A 14,358-nucleotide genomic window follows, 5' to 3' on the forward strand; every position below is an offset into this window, starting at 1 on the left:
GTAAGTACTGGTGGGGGGCAGATCTGTCACTGTATAACACTGGGGTACAGTGCTGTTGGGGGCAGATCTGTCACTGTATAACACTGGGGTACAGTGCTGGTGGGGGCAGATCTGTCACTATAACACTGGGTTACAGTACTGGTGGGGGGCAGATCTGTCACTGTATAACACTGGTGTACAGTACTGGTGGGGACAGGTCTGTCACTGTATTACACTGGGGTACAGTTCTGATTGGGACGGGTCTGTCTCTGTATAACACTGGTGTACAGTACTGGTGGGGAAAGGTCTGTCTCTGTAAAACACTGGGGTACAGTACTGGTGGGGACAGGTCTGTCTCTGTATAACACTGGGGTACAGTACTGGTGGGGACATGTATGTCGCTGAATAACACTGGGCACAGTACTGGTGTGGACGGGTCTGTCTCTGTATAACGCTGGGGTACAGTACTGGTGGGGACGGGTCTGTCTCTGTACAACACTGAGGTACAGTACTGGTGGGGACATGTCTGTCGCTGAATAACACTGGGGTACAGTACTGGTGGGGTCAGGTCTGTCACTGTGTAACACTGGGGTACAGTACTGGTGGGGGGCAGATCTGTCACTGTGTAATACTGCGATACAGTACTGGTGGGGACAGTTCTGTCACTGTGTAATACTGCGATACAGTATTGGTGGGGACAGGTCTGTCTCTATTACACTGGGGTACAGTACAGGTGGGGACAGGTCTGTCACTGTATAACACTGGGGTACAGTATCGGCGAGGACAGTTCTGTCACTGTATAACACTGGTGTACAGTACTGGTGGGGACAGGTCTGTCACTGTATTACGCTGGGGTACAGTTCTGATGGGGACAGGTCTGTCACTGTATAACACTGGTGTACAGTACTGGTGGGGGGAGATCTGTCACTGTATTACACTGGGGTACAGTACTGGTGGGGCGATGTCTGTCACTATAACACTGGGGTACAGTACTGGTGGGGACGCGTCTGTCTCTGTATAACACTGGGGTACAGTGCTGGTGGGGACATGTATGTCGCTGAATAACACTGGGCACAGTACTGGTGTGGACGGGTCTGTCTCTGTATAACGCTGGGGTACAGTACTGGTGGGGACGGGTCTGTCTCTGTACAACACTGAGGTACAGTACTGGTGGGGACATGTCTGTCGCTGAATAACACTGGGGTACAGTACTGGTGGGGTCAGGTCTGTCACTGTGTAACACTGGGGTACAGTACGGGGGGCAGATCTGTCACTATAACACTGGGGTACAGTACTGGTGGGGGGCAGATCTGTCACTATAACACTGGGGTATAGTACTGGTGGGAGGCAGATCTGTCACTGTATAACATGGGTACAGTACTGGTGGGGACAGGTCTGTCTCTGTATAACACTGGGGTACAGTACTGGTGGGGACAATTCTGTCACTGTATAACACTGGGGTACAGTACTGGTGGGGACAATTCTGTCGCTGTATAACACTGGTGTACAGTACTGGTGGGGACAGGTCTGTCTCTGTATAACACTGGTGTACAGTACTGGTGGGGGGCAGATCTGTCTCTGTATAACACTGGGGTACAGTACTGGTGGGGACAATTCTGTCACTGTATAACACTGGGGTACGGTACTGGTGAGGACAATTCTGTCGCTGTATAACACTGGAGTACGGTACTGAGAAACATGTCTGTCATTTTGTAGCGGCACCTGGGGACAGTACTGGTTGTGAACAAGTCTCACACTGGTAGTATCCTTAGCCAAGGTATCACACTTTCATCGGATGCTCGTGGATCCAGGAGCTACTGTCGATAAAATTCTGCAAGCTGTGGTCTCTGAAAAATGCTTACCTTTTTTTCAAAGAAACAGTTCTGTTGGTTGCTCATGGGACTGAGAGCAGCAGCAACTGCTGAGCTTTAGTTTGGGATTTATTTGAAGTGGTGTACATATGCGGTGGTGTGTCAGTTTTACCATGACTCATGTACTCTCCCTGTGCCCTTCATCCTCATCAACTGATCAGCTGATGGATGAAAGTCCAGAGGTTGACTGTCGAATGATACCAACGCGTCTATGCTTTGTCCAAAGGCCAGTGTTAACGTGGCGCTCTGTGAGTGAGCTCGGTGACTGATGTTGTCAGATGGCCTTTTCAAATTACTTTGGAGAAAAGAAAACTGTTATATAATCGATACTGTCACTGTGTGAATGCACAGCTTCTCGTGTGATATGTTCAGTGTCTGCTCAAATGTCCTTTAGTTAATGAAGATTGCTGTTGCTCATATCCCTCATCTTACCTTGTCCTGACATCAGAATGACTTCATGCCTCCTGATTCACACGTCAATATTTGTCCTTGGCTAATGTCTCTCTCTCTCTCTCCATTGTGGCCACACGATAATCTGGCAAGGCTAAAAATTGGCACAATGCTGAACAAGGGCATAGCATGGTTCATCGTCATCTGGTCAACTGCAGTCCCTGTCTAATAAAACCAAAATATTGTGGATACTGGAAGTCTTAAAATAAAAACAAAGTCCTGGAGAAACTCAGCAGGTCTGGCTATGGCAGTGGAGAGAGTGACAATTAACATTTTGAGTCTGGAATGACCTTCTACCTACCCTGCCATTTCCACACACCACCTTTCTGTTGTGCTCCGATTTCTGTCCTCAGTCTGCTGCAGAATCCCAGCCAAGTCCCAATGTTTTGATTAAATCTCCTCACAGCTCCACCGCTCAGTATCTCGTTTGCGTGTATTTGCTATCAGGAGAGCTGATCTCTTTTCTGCTGTTAACACTTAGCATTAACACTTGTTTTAGATCTTTATTTTCCACTGTTACCAAGAACACTTCCTTTGCCTTTTGGTCAGTTTCCGGTTCCCGTCAGTTCTGAAGAAGAATCATACTGGATTCAGAATGTGACCTCAGTTTCTCTTCCCACAGATGCTGCCAGACCCACTGAGTTTCTTCAGCATTCTCTGCCTTTATTGCTGTCTACCTCTGCTGGACTTGGCTCAATCAGTTGAGGGGAACAGCTGGAACCGCAGCAGTGGCAAAAAGAAGAACAGGAGCAGATAGTTCCAATCCATTGAGCCTGCTGTACACTCAAATGATCATGGCTGAACCTCTGTCTCAATACCCTCCTCTTCACCCCCTCACTCACATACCCCTTTAAGTCTCTAGAATTCTATTTGTACCTTATTCAGTGGCTTCCCTCCTCAGTTGAGAATTCCACAGGTTCACCACCTTCTGTGGTCAAATGCATATCTTGAGAGTGAGAGCGCCTTGCCAGGGAAACATTATCCCCGTCTGTCCACCAGTCTCAGAATGTTATGTTTCAGTGAGATCCCCTCTCATTTTTTTCAATAAGTGCTCAGTTGACCCAATCTGTCCCCACATGATACAGCTGCCATCCCTGAAATCAGTCTGATGAACTTTTTCTGCGCTCCCTTAATGGTAAATTATTCTTCTCTTGGGTAAGGTGACCCAAACTGCATAGTATTCAAGGTGACCTCACCAAAGCCCTGCCTGGATGTTGTAAGGCATCATTACTGCTGAACTCAAGTCCTCTTGCAATGAAGTCCACCATATTATTTGCCTTCCTGACAGTTTGCTGCACCTGCCTATTTGCTTTCAGTGACCAGTTTACAAGGAGACCCAGGTCCCTTTATGCATCAGCCTTTGCCGATCTATCATCATTTCAGATCAAAGGTCTTTTTAAAGATCAAAAAGCCGTGTGTGCGCACACACCTGTTTATACCCAGTGCAGCTAATACCTCCTGTCTCTGTATAGGAGGGTGTGCAGGCTGTCTGAACAGCCTCACTATTTGGTATCCTTGTTGCTTGGTGATGTGAGTGACAACGGGGATATTATTTTTACAGATACCTTGAGCTGTTTAGGTAAGCTCCCCCTCCCTCAGAGTTCTGTTCATGCATTGGCCTTTATCTAGTCCTTGTACCGTGAGCACATACATACTGTAGTGGGACAGGACAACTGACTGGGTGCACTCAGTCAGAATCATAGAATCCCTACAGTGTGGAAGCAGACCATTTGGCCCATTGAGTCCTTACTGACCCTGAGAGTATCCCACCCAGACCTATCCCCTATGTTATATCTGTAACCCCACATTTCCCATGGCTAACCCACCTAACCTACACATCCCTGGACACTGGGAAGTTTAACATGTACAAGTTACGTGGATTAGCCATCTCTGGACTGTGGGAGCAAACCAGAGCACCAGAGGAAACTCAGACTTGGGGAGAATGTGCAAACTCCACACAGACACCCAAGGCTGGAATTGAATCTTGGCTCCTGGTGCTGTGAAGCAGCAGTGCTAACCACTGAGCCACCGTGTTTGTGTAGGGGTTATGCACTCACTTGCAAGTGGGACTTTGGACTCAGTGCATATATTAAAATTAGATTGCCCACTTGCCACAAGAGAACACGTGCTTTTCAAATATGTGTAAGTGTACATTGATGCTAGAGGTCAGCTATATCAGCACTGTCATTCTCAGGCAGCTCTCACTTTATTTCCTGCAGTTGTGGGTTTTATTGTGCTCTCGGTGTAAACTTTCGGTTATCACACAGTACGTTAGTGTTTGTTCAGAAGTCTCTGTGGGAGTGGGTGTACTGCCTTTCCTGGTCTGAGTTCAGTGGCTTGTGTGATTTTCCTCTGGTTGTTTAACTAGCCTAATGCACTGTTCCTGATACAAGAGGAGGCAGTTTAGCCTCTCTAAGCTGCTGTGCTGTTCTTTGAGATCAGTGTGGATCAGCAATTGCAAACATTCACAGAGCTTTCTGTAAGTATGACCTCTGAGGGTGTAATGTTCATCTTGTGTCTCCCTGAGGTGCAGTCATGTTTTGTTTGATTGCATCCTTCCACAGTCCTGTCACTCTGGAGTGCAATGTTGCTTGGTAACCAGCTCACCATCAGCATTGCTGGTTTCTTGAGCTGATTGTGTGTGTGTTTGCATGTTTTACAGCTGATGTGCCCAGTCTGGCTCCCAGTTGATTGGTGTTTGGAATGAAATGAGTTGGCAAATGAAAATCAGCACTGATTTTGTTAAAGGCAAAAGTTATTTGAATAACTTTTCCGAATTCTTAATGTAACAGACAGACTCGATGACTTGTAATATATCGTCTTCAGCCTGAAATGTTAACTCTGTAGAGTGGTTGGTGGTAAGCAGTTGTCTTTGGAAGTAGTCCTGGCTCTGATTTCTGGAATGTTTCTCCTTTTGACTTGCATTGTCAACTTCAGATTGATAATGTAGGGTAAAACGTTCAAAATCTGCAAATGATAGAAAACTCAGAAATGCAGTAAATAATGAAAGTGTTTCAGAAGGCGTAGCTACGCTGGTGAAATGGGCAGAGATGTAACAGATTCCTTTCCCTCAGAGCAGTGTGGAGCATTAGCAGCAGCATAGACTGTGCTGAAAGCTGAACAACTGAAGGAGAGGCAAAACGAAAGGTACAATTTGAAAGAGGGCCCAGAGTGTGTCAGGACAAGTTGAGAAAGTACTTAAAGAAAAATGTACAGGATTGTTAACTTATTCAAAAGATGAATTGCTGCAAATGCAATGTTGTTGTGGTAAATACTACAAAATAATAGGGAGACTGGAGAAGCTGGGATTGTTTTCACTATAGCACGAAAAGGATAAGAGGGGTTTGGGTAAGACTTAGGAAATGTAGACCAGTCAGCTTAATGTCAGTGATAGGAACAATTCTGTAACCTGTACTGAGAGGGGAGAAAGACACATAATATCATTTAAAATATCAGGATTCTCAAAAGCTCGGTTCTGCTTAATAATCTTATAGAAATGTTCACAAAATGAACAAAAGTGGATGTCATTAAGTCCTCAATAATGTAGCACACAAAGTTGTTAGGAGAGGTACTGAATTGATAGCAAATTGGCTAAACTCCAAAAAGAGCAGTGATTGAAGAAAACAGGGCAGTAGCAAAGTGGCATTGCCACTGGACTCGTCATCCAGAGATGCAAGATAATGCTGTGGGCACATGGGTCAATTTAAATTCATTTAACAAATCTGGAATTCAAAGCTAGTCTTTGTAGTGGTGGGCAATGACTAAACTATCATTGACTGTTGTAAAAATCCATGGGGTTCACAAATGTGCTTCAGGAAACTTAACTGAAATGGTCAACCAAGGTACTCTGTCCAAGGGCAGTTCGAGATTGGTAATAAATGCTGGCCCAGTCAGTGACATTGACGTCCTAGAGAGAATGCAAAATAAACTCTTCCATAAGGATCTGTGTTGAACCAACTGGTTTACATCATTTAAATTAACAAAATCTGTTTTATAAATCTAACTAAGTATAAAGTTGAGCAATTGATACCAATTTGGGGAGCATAGCTAACATAGAAGAACACAAAATACAAAGAGAAAACTTGGAGACTGGGTGATTCAGTAGCAAATGAAGTTTAGTGTAGATAAAGAAGTAATATAGAAACAGTGGAATACTGTGAATGGCAGGACACAAGGAAGCTCAGAGGAACAGTGGGATCTTGAGGTGTTTAAAGAACAAAGAACAGTACAGCAGAGGAACAGGCCCTTCGGCCCTCCAAGCCTGCACTGACACATTTTCCTCTTCCATACTAAAACTGCCTTCCCTTACAGGATCCGTATCCCTCTATTCCCTTCCTATTCATGTATCCATCCAGGTGCTTCATGAATGCTGCTATTGTGTCTGCTTCCACCACCACCACCTCTGGAACGCATTCCAGGCACTCATCACCCTTTGTGTGAAAAACGCACCTCATACATTTCTTTTAAACTTTCTTCCTGAACATTGAATCCATGTCTCCTTGTAATTGATCCCTGCGCTTTGGGAAGAGATCTCTATTCATGGTCATTCACAATCTTATAAACTGCTATTAGATTGCCCTTCAACCTCCTGTCTTCCAGTGAAAACAAACCCAATTTATCCAACTTTACTTCATAACTAAAATCCTCCATGCCAGGCAACATCCTGGTGAACCTTTTCTGTACCCTGTCCAAGACATCCACATTCTTCTGCCAGTGTGGTGTCCAGAGCAATATTCCAAGTGTGGCCGAGCTAAAGTTCTGTAAAGCTACAACAAACTTGTCAATCCTTACACTTGGTGCCCCTTCTAACAAAGGCAAGAATGCCCGCCTTTTTTTACGATCTTACCTACCTGTGCTGCCAACTTCAGTGATCTGTCGATGAAGGGACTGGGGGCATTCTGGCGAAATTCACCGATGATACGAAGTTAGACCGACAGACAGGTAGTACTGAGGGGGTGGGGAGGCTGCAGTAAGATTTAGACAGTTTAGGAGAGTGGTCCAGGAAATGGCTGACGAAACTCAATGTGAGCAAATGCAAAGTCTTGCACTTTGGAAAAAAGAATACGTTGTGGAAGAGAGCTCCAAACCCCTCTAACCCTTTGTGTGTGGAAGTAATTCCTAACATCCCTCCTGAATGGTCTGGCCTGACTACTGCAGCTATGCCCCTAGTTCTAGAATCCCCAACCAGAGGAAATACTTTATCTTTCTCTACCCTGTTTTATTCCTGTTAATATCTTGAAGACTTTGATCAGATCACTCCTGTACCTTCTAAGTTTGAGAGAAAACAGACCTAATTTATATAATCTCTCCTCATAACCTAACCCCTGAAGTCCAGTTATTATTCTGGTAAACCTACCTTCAAGGCCAGTCTATCCTTCCTAAAGTGTGGTGCCCAGATCTACCCTCTGTTCCCAGTGGGGTCTAACCTGGGTTTTGTATAGCTGCAGCATAACTTCCGCATCCTTGTACTCCAGTCTTCTGGATATAAAGGGCAGCATTCCATTAGCTTCATCGATTATTATCTGTACCTGTTTGTGACATTTCAAAGATCTATGCTCCTGAGCCCCCAGGTCTCTTTGGGCAGCCACTATATTTAACTTCATATCATCCAGAAAGTACGTATAGTGAATGTAATGAGATCAGCCAGGTGGATTTCATAATGTATGAGTTCCCTGATTGGGTCAGACTAACAGCCCCAATCAGGGAGCCCTGGCTGACAGATATAAACAGACATGTCAGACATCTTGTTCAGTCTAAGAACAGGCTGTGAGGGAGCTGGATCAGTGTCAAGGGCTCTCCAGGTGTAAATTGAGGATGTTTTGTTGAGGGGTTACTGGCCTCTGTGACAAGAGTGGGGTTAATGATGTAGCCATGCAAAAGTGCCTCCTAGCTGAAGCCCAGCTGGATTTTAACAGGCACTACAACTGGCTTTATCACTGGAAAGTGTGGCAAGTGGAGCAGATGAGGTACAGGGTGTTCTGATGGAAGTGGACCCCCTCACCAGTCTGATTGAGCTTGGGGAACACCACTTGAGTGAAGGTAATTACACAGCCTCACTCAGGACATATCCTGAACAGAGGGACTCTCGGTCAGCCCACAGCAAAACCCTAAAACAAAGCCAAGCCTCAGCCAAACGGTTAACATTTTCTCCAGGATCCAGGACTGTAAGCCATTATTGTTGCTATCCATATGCAGACACAAGACAGCAAAATAGTTCCACTCTGGACTCCAACCCTTGAGTTTGAGCAAGATCTTGTCTAGACTGAGAACCTGTACTGGGGAACCTTTACAGATTAAGGATACAACTTTGGTTCCAGTCTCTTATGAGAAACAGCTAGTTCAGTTCCCACTGACTGTAGTAAAAGGCTTGGGCCCAAGCCTGATGGGGTGAAATTGGTTCAGAAAGGTTCACCACGATTGGCTCAACATTTTTAGTTAGAAAATGGCTGCCTGAGTGAAGTTCTAACCAATACCCTGAAGATTTTCAGGAAGGTCTAGGGACTATCAAAGGGGCCAGGACCATCTTGCATGTTGACCAGGAAGCAATCCCATGATTCTGCAAGGCCCAACCAGTGCCATTTGCCTTACAGGCAAAAGTAGAGACAGAAATCAGAAAGCTGGAAAGCGATGGAATCATCAAACCAATCCAGTTTAGGGAATGGGCTGCGCTGGTCATACTGACTTTGAAGCCTGATGGGTCGGTTAGCCTTTGTGGGGATTTTAAACAAATAATAAACTACTTTTTGCCGCTGGATAAATACCCAATCCTTCTCATTGAGGATTTATAGGTAAAGCTGACAAGGGGGCTGTCCTTCACAAAGCTGGCCATGAGCCATGCTACAGTTAATACCCATAAGGGTTTGTACTAATACACTAATGCCACATGGGGTATCGTCAGCCTGTGCAATTTTTCAGGAGAATATTTTGCAAGGTCCATGCCAGGTACCCATTTATCTAGATGGCTTGCTAATAACAAGGAAGACCAATAAGGAGCACTTGGACATAGTCTTTCAACGTTTCTCCCAGGTTAGTGTCCACCTTGGAAGGAAATAAATTTGTGTTCCAGGTGTTCCAAGTGATCTCCTTGAGCTACAGAGTGGACAAGACTGGGTTACATCTGTTGGAAAATAAAGTGAGAGCGATCAAAGCTGTCCTGGCCCACAGCTCTGTATTGGAGTTTAGGCCATTCCTTGGGTTGGTAAATTATTACAGAAAGTTCATAATTAACTCCATCCTGGCACTTTTGCGTCAACCCTTAAGAAAGAGTCAGCCTTGGAAATGTTTGCACAGCCGCACCACAACTTTCAGGAAGTGAAGAAACAGTTATTATCCTGTGCAATGTTGGCACACTGTGCGCCCAGGCCAGATCTGGTAATGACATTCAATGCCTCCCCATTTGGCATCGGGGTAGTATTATCTCAGAAGTAGCCCAGTAGAGGGGAATGCCCAATGGCGTATGTATACAGGACTTTGGCTAATACAGAACGTAAATACTCCCAGATAGAAAAGGAAGGCTTCACAGTCAGATTTCAAGTTAGATTGTTCCTCCTATACCTTTACAGACTTAAACTTATCATAATAATGGACCACAAACCTCTTGTTAGGTCTACAGTGCTGCCCATAGAGCCCATTGCTGAATTTGGCCTGAAACTAATGCTGAGTGATTACAAATCGGAGCACTGTCCAGGAGGCCAAATGGCAAATGCGGATGTATTGAACCGCCTTGTGCATGCAGATACACCACCGGCAGTGCCAGCACCGTAATGGTTTTAAATTGTTTGGACACACTTTCAGTTACAGCTGATAATATCAGACTTTGAATGCTGAAAGATCCGGTCCTGGCAAAACTGAAACAGCTGGTGGTGATGGGGAGGGGATCCACAGAACCGTCTCAAATAGAATTAAAACCTTTTGGACCCAGAGAGACCAGATCACTGTTGGGGTTGGCATATTATTATGGGGAGCAAGAGTGATTTTCTTGAGCAAAAGTGGTCACCAGGTACTGGCTGAAATCCACCAGGGTCATCGATGGGTTTCCAAAATAAAGATGTTAAAGTGTTCAGCACATTTGCCTTCATTGCTCAGGACTTTCAGTATAGCAGTTGGGATGTCATATTGAAGTTTTACAGGATGTTGGTGAGGAGTACTCTTCTGGAGTACTGTGAGCAGTTCTGGTCATTCTGTTACAGGAAGGATATTGTCAAACTGGAGAAAGTTCGGAAAGATTTACCAAAATATTGCTAAGAATGGACGGGGTTTGAGACATAAAAATTTGTTGGATAATCTCGGACTTTTTTTTCACTGGAGTATGGGAGGTTGAGGGATGTCCTTAGAGAGGTTTATAAAATTATGAGGGATATAGTTAAGGTGAATAGCAAAGGTCTTTTCCCTAGGATGGGAGCATTCAAAACAGTGGAGCATAAATAAATAGCACATGAATAGGAAAGGTTGGGAGGATATAGTTTAGTTTGGGGACCAAGGTTGGTATAAACTGATTGGTCTGAAGGGTCTGTTTCCATTCTGTATGACTAAGTTATGTCTGATGGCCAAGATTGGATGCAGACATTGCTGAGTTGGTGAGGGAGTGCTCAGAGTGCCAAAAGTAGAAAAATACAGCCAGCAACTTCCCCACGTTTCTGGGAATGGCTGGGTAAACCCTGAACTCAGTTACACATCAACTGTGTAGGTCCTTTCATGGGCTTAATGTTCTTAGCCATTGTGGAAGCCCACTCAAAGTGGCTGGAGGTGCAAGGAGACAGTGATGGTAAAAAAATATATGCATCTTTTGCAGTGCAAGTGTTAAATTCTTTTTTCCTGAGGTTCTTATGCACTTGATGCAACTGCAACACACCAACTTCTGTGAACAAGCAACATTTTATTCAGCACAGTACAATGCAAGCACTGTAGAAACCATGTATGTGAGGCGTGTCCAGGGAAGCGCTCTCTGAACAAAGAAAACAATCCTTCCTTAATACAAAATCTTTACATCACAGTCCGTAATGCTCACAAGACAACCCCAGTCACTCCCTCACAGTCACATGTCACTCAGGACACGATGCAGTGACCACATCATCTCCAGAAACAATGTAATGCGAATCCTCTTTTAATGGCCAGGTCTGGTGTGCATTGTATGTTTTTTTAACTGCAGGGAGTAGTGAAATTCCAACTGTAATGTTCTTATTAATTTCTGAATAGGGAATGACCATGTAAATAGGCTTTTGAATGGCAAAGAGATGGTCTTGTAAATGGCTCTGAATAATAGGAGAGGATAATGTAAATTTCTTACCACCTATCTGTATGTCAGAGGCAATCCACCCTAGCCTTGGGACCTCCAATTTCCTACAGGTCAGCAGATCAAGTTAACTCTTTAATATCACACAAGAACCCCCCGGAAATGTTTACAAGCTAGGATGTTGACTATTTCCTAAAGTCGAATGGTATTGGACATATAAGGACATCTCCATACCATCCAGTCCAAACTTTGAAGACAGGCTTAAACAAACAGCCCACAGCTCACTAGATACTACACTCTTCCAGTTCCTATTTGATTATAGGACCACCAGAGAAAAGACTCTGCACCAGTTTAAATCTGACCTTCCAAATCTGAGGAGGAGGTTGGAACACCTCCTCCAGAACACCAGTGCTGGACACAAGACTCTGCTAAGTGAGAGCGACAGTTGTCAGGGGGATGGAAAAGGGAGAGATAAGTGTGGTATTCATATCTTAGCACTGTCTGTTTGCTCCCAGTCACTCGTTCCCGTGCTGTATTGATTTTCATCTTGTATATGAACGTACATGCAAACATGGAGTGGGCCATTCAGCCCTTCGAGCCTATTCTGCTATTCAATAAGATCATGGCTGCTCTGTTACCACAGCTAACCTTACACTCCATTTGCTTATTAAGAACCACTCAAAAATATTCCAGGGCTCCCTTTCCACCACCTTCTCAGGAAGAGAGTTCCAAAGACACTCAACTCAGAGGAAGCAAAGAAATCACCTAATCTCTGTTTCAGGTGTGCAGTCCCAGTTTGTAAACAATACCCCTATCTACACTGTCGAGACTCCGCATGATCTTGTACAGTTCAAACAAATTGCCTCCTGCTCTTATAAACATCAGTGGAAATGAGCCAGGCCTGTACAGTCTTTCCTCACAGGGCAACCCCCTCAGTCCAGACATTGGTCTTGTCAACCCTTTCCTGACTGCTTCCACTGCATCTACATCCTTACATTTTTAAAAAATATTAATTCACAGAATGTGTGTGTTCCTGGCTGGGCCAGCAATTATTAGCCATCCCAAACTTCCCCCTTGAGAAGGTGATGGTGAGCTGCTGCCTTGAACCTCTGCGGTCCATCTCATATGGATGGATCTACGGTGCCCTTAAGGAGGGAATTCCTTAAGAAGAAAAGGTGATGCAGTCGGTTCTGAGATAACACGACAGTTCCTTTCTCACGCAGTCTCCTGTTATAAGAAAGTCACACAATAACTGCGCCATTTAACTGAATGGGTCCGGAATAGTATTATCATCAATCCAGGGAGGAAAGTTCGGATTCTGCAAATAACAGTCTAAGTTTTTCAATCGCGTTAAGGCAATTTGCGTTGAAGAAACGCACATTATAGTAGAACCAACTGTATATTTCCAAGTCAGGATGGTGAGTGGCTTGGAGGGAAACTCGCAGGGTTTGGTGTTCCCAGCAATATACTGCTCTTGCCCTGATAGATGGAAGTGGTCATGGGTTTGGAAGGTGCTGTCTGAGGATCTTTGGTGAACAAAGAACATTACAGTGCAGAAACAGGATCTTCGGCCCACTAAGTCTGCGCCGATCCAGATCCTCTGTCTAAACCTGCCGCCTATTTTCTCAGGATCTGTGTCCCTCTGCTCCGTGCCCTTTTATGTATCTGTCTAGATACACCTTAAATGATGTTACCGTGCCCGCGCCTATCACCTCCGCTGGCAATGCGTTCCTGGCACCCGCCACCCTCTGCGTGAAGAGCTTTCCACATATATCTCCCCTAAACCTTTTCCCTCTGACTTTGAACTCCTGACCCTTAGTAATTCCTCTGCTCTGTGAAAATGTTTCTTGCTATTCACCCTATCTACACCTCTTGTGATTTTGTAGGCCCTCAACCTCCTCCTTTCTAATGAAAATAATCCTAATCTACTGAACCTCTCCTCATAACTAGCATCGTCCTTACCAGGAAACATCCTGGTGAACTTCCTCTGCACCCTCTCCAAAGCATTCACATCCTTCTGGTAATGTGGCAACTAGAACTGTACGCAGTATTACAAATGAGGCCGAACCAAAGTCTTATACAACTGTAACATGACCTGCCAACTCTTGTACTCAGTACCCCATCCGATGAAGGAAAGCATGCCATATGCCTCCTTGACCACCCTAATGACCTGCATTGCCACCTTCAGGGAACAATGGACCTGAACATCCAGATCCCTCTGTACATTAACTTTCCCCAAGGCTTTTCCATTTACGGAATAGTTTGCTCTTGAATACATCTTCCAAAATGCATTATATATTAATGATTTGGATGAGGGAACCGGGGGCATTCTAGCGAAGTTTGCCGATGATACGAAGTTAGGTGGACAGGCAGGTAGTACTGAGGAAGTGGGGAGGCTACAGAAGGATCTCGACAGGTTGGGAGAGTGGTCCAGGAAATGGCTGATGGAATTTAACGTGAGCAAGTGCGAGGTCTTGCACTTTGGCAAAAAGAATAAAAGCATAGACTACTTTCTAAATGGTGAGAAAATTAATAAAGCCAAAGCACAAAGGGATCTGGGAGTGCTAGTCGAGGATTCTCTAAAGGTAAACATGCAGGTTGAGTCCGTGATTAAGAAAGCGAATGCAATGTTGTCTCTTATCTCAAGAGGGTTGGAATACAAAAGCAGAGATGTACTACTAAGACTTTATAAAACTCTGGTTAGGCCCCATTTGGAGTACTGTGTCCAGTTTTGGTCCCCACACCTCAGGAAGGACATACTGGCACTGGAAAGTGTCCAGCGGAGATTCACACGGATGATCCCTGAAATGACAGGTCTAACATATG

At 44.8% G+C, this 14,358-nt stretch overlaps 1 protein-coding gene across 4 annotated transcripts in view; it reads left to right on the plus strand.

Moving 5' to 3' along the window:
* agpat3 (1-acylglycerol-3-phosphate O-acyltransferase 3) overlaps positions 1-14,358 on the plus strand; it is a 73,762-nt gene that overhangs the window by 23,827 nt on the left and 35,577 nt on the right. Inside the window, exon 1 of one of the 4 annotated variants that reach the window (XM_043701435.1) lies at positions 4,637-4,779. The exons of the other annotated variants lie outside the window; for them this stretch is intronic. The gene's annotated coding sequence lies outside the window, so the exon portion shown is untranslated. Of the gene's footprint in view, positions 1-4,636; positions 4,780-14,358 lie in introns of those variants that run through there. 4 annotated transcript variants of the gene reach the window in all.

Source organism: Chiloscyllium plagiosum, chromosome 12 (genome assembly GCF_004010195.1).
Source record: "Chiloscyllium plagiosum isolate BGI_BamShark_2017 chromosome 12, ASM401019v2, whole genome shotgun sequence".
Lineage (NCBI taxonomy): Eukaryota > Metazoa > Chordata > Chondrichthyes > Orectolobiformes > Hemiscylliidae > Chiloscyllium > Chiloscyllium plagiosum.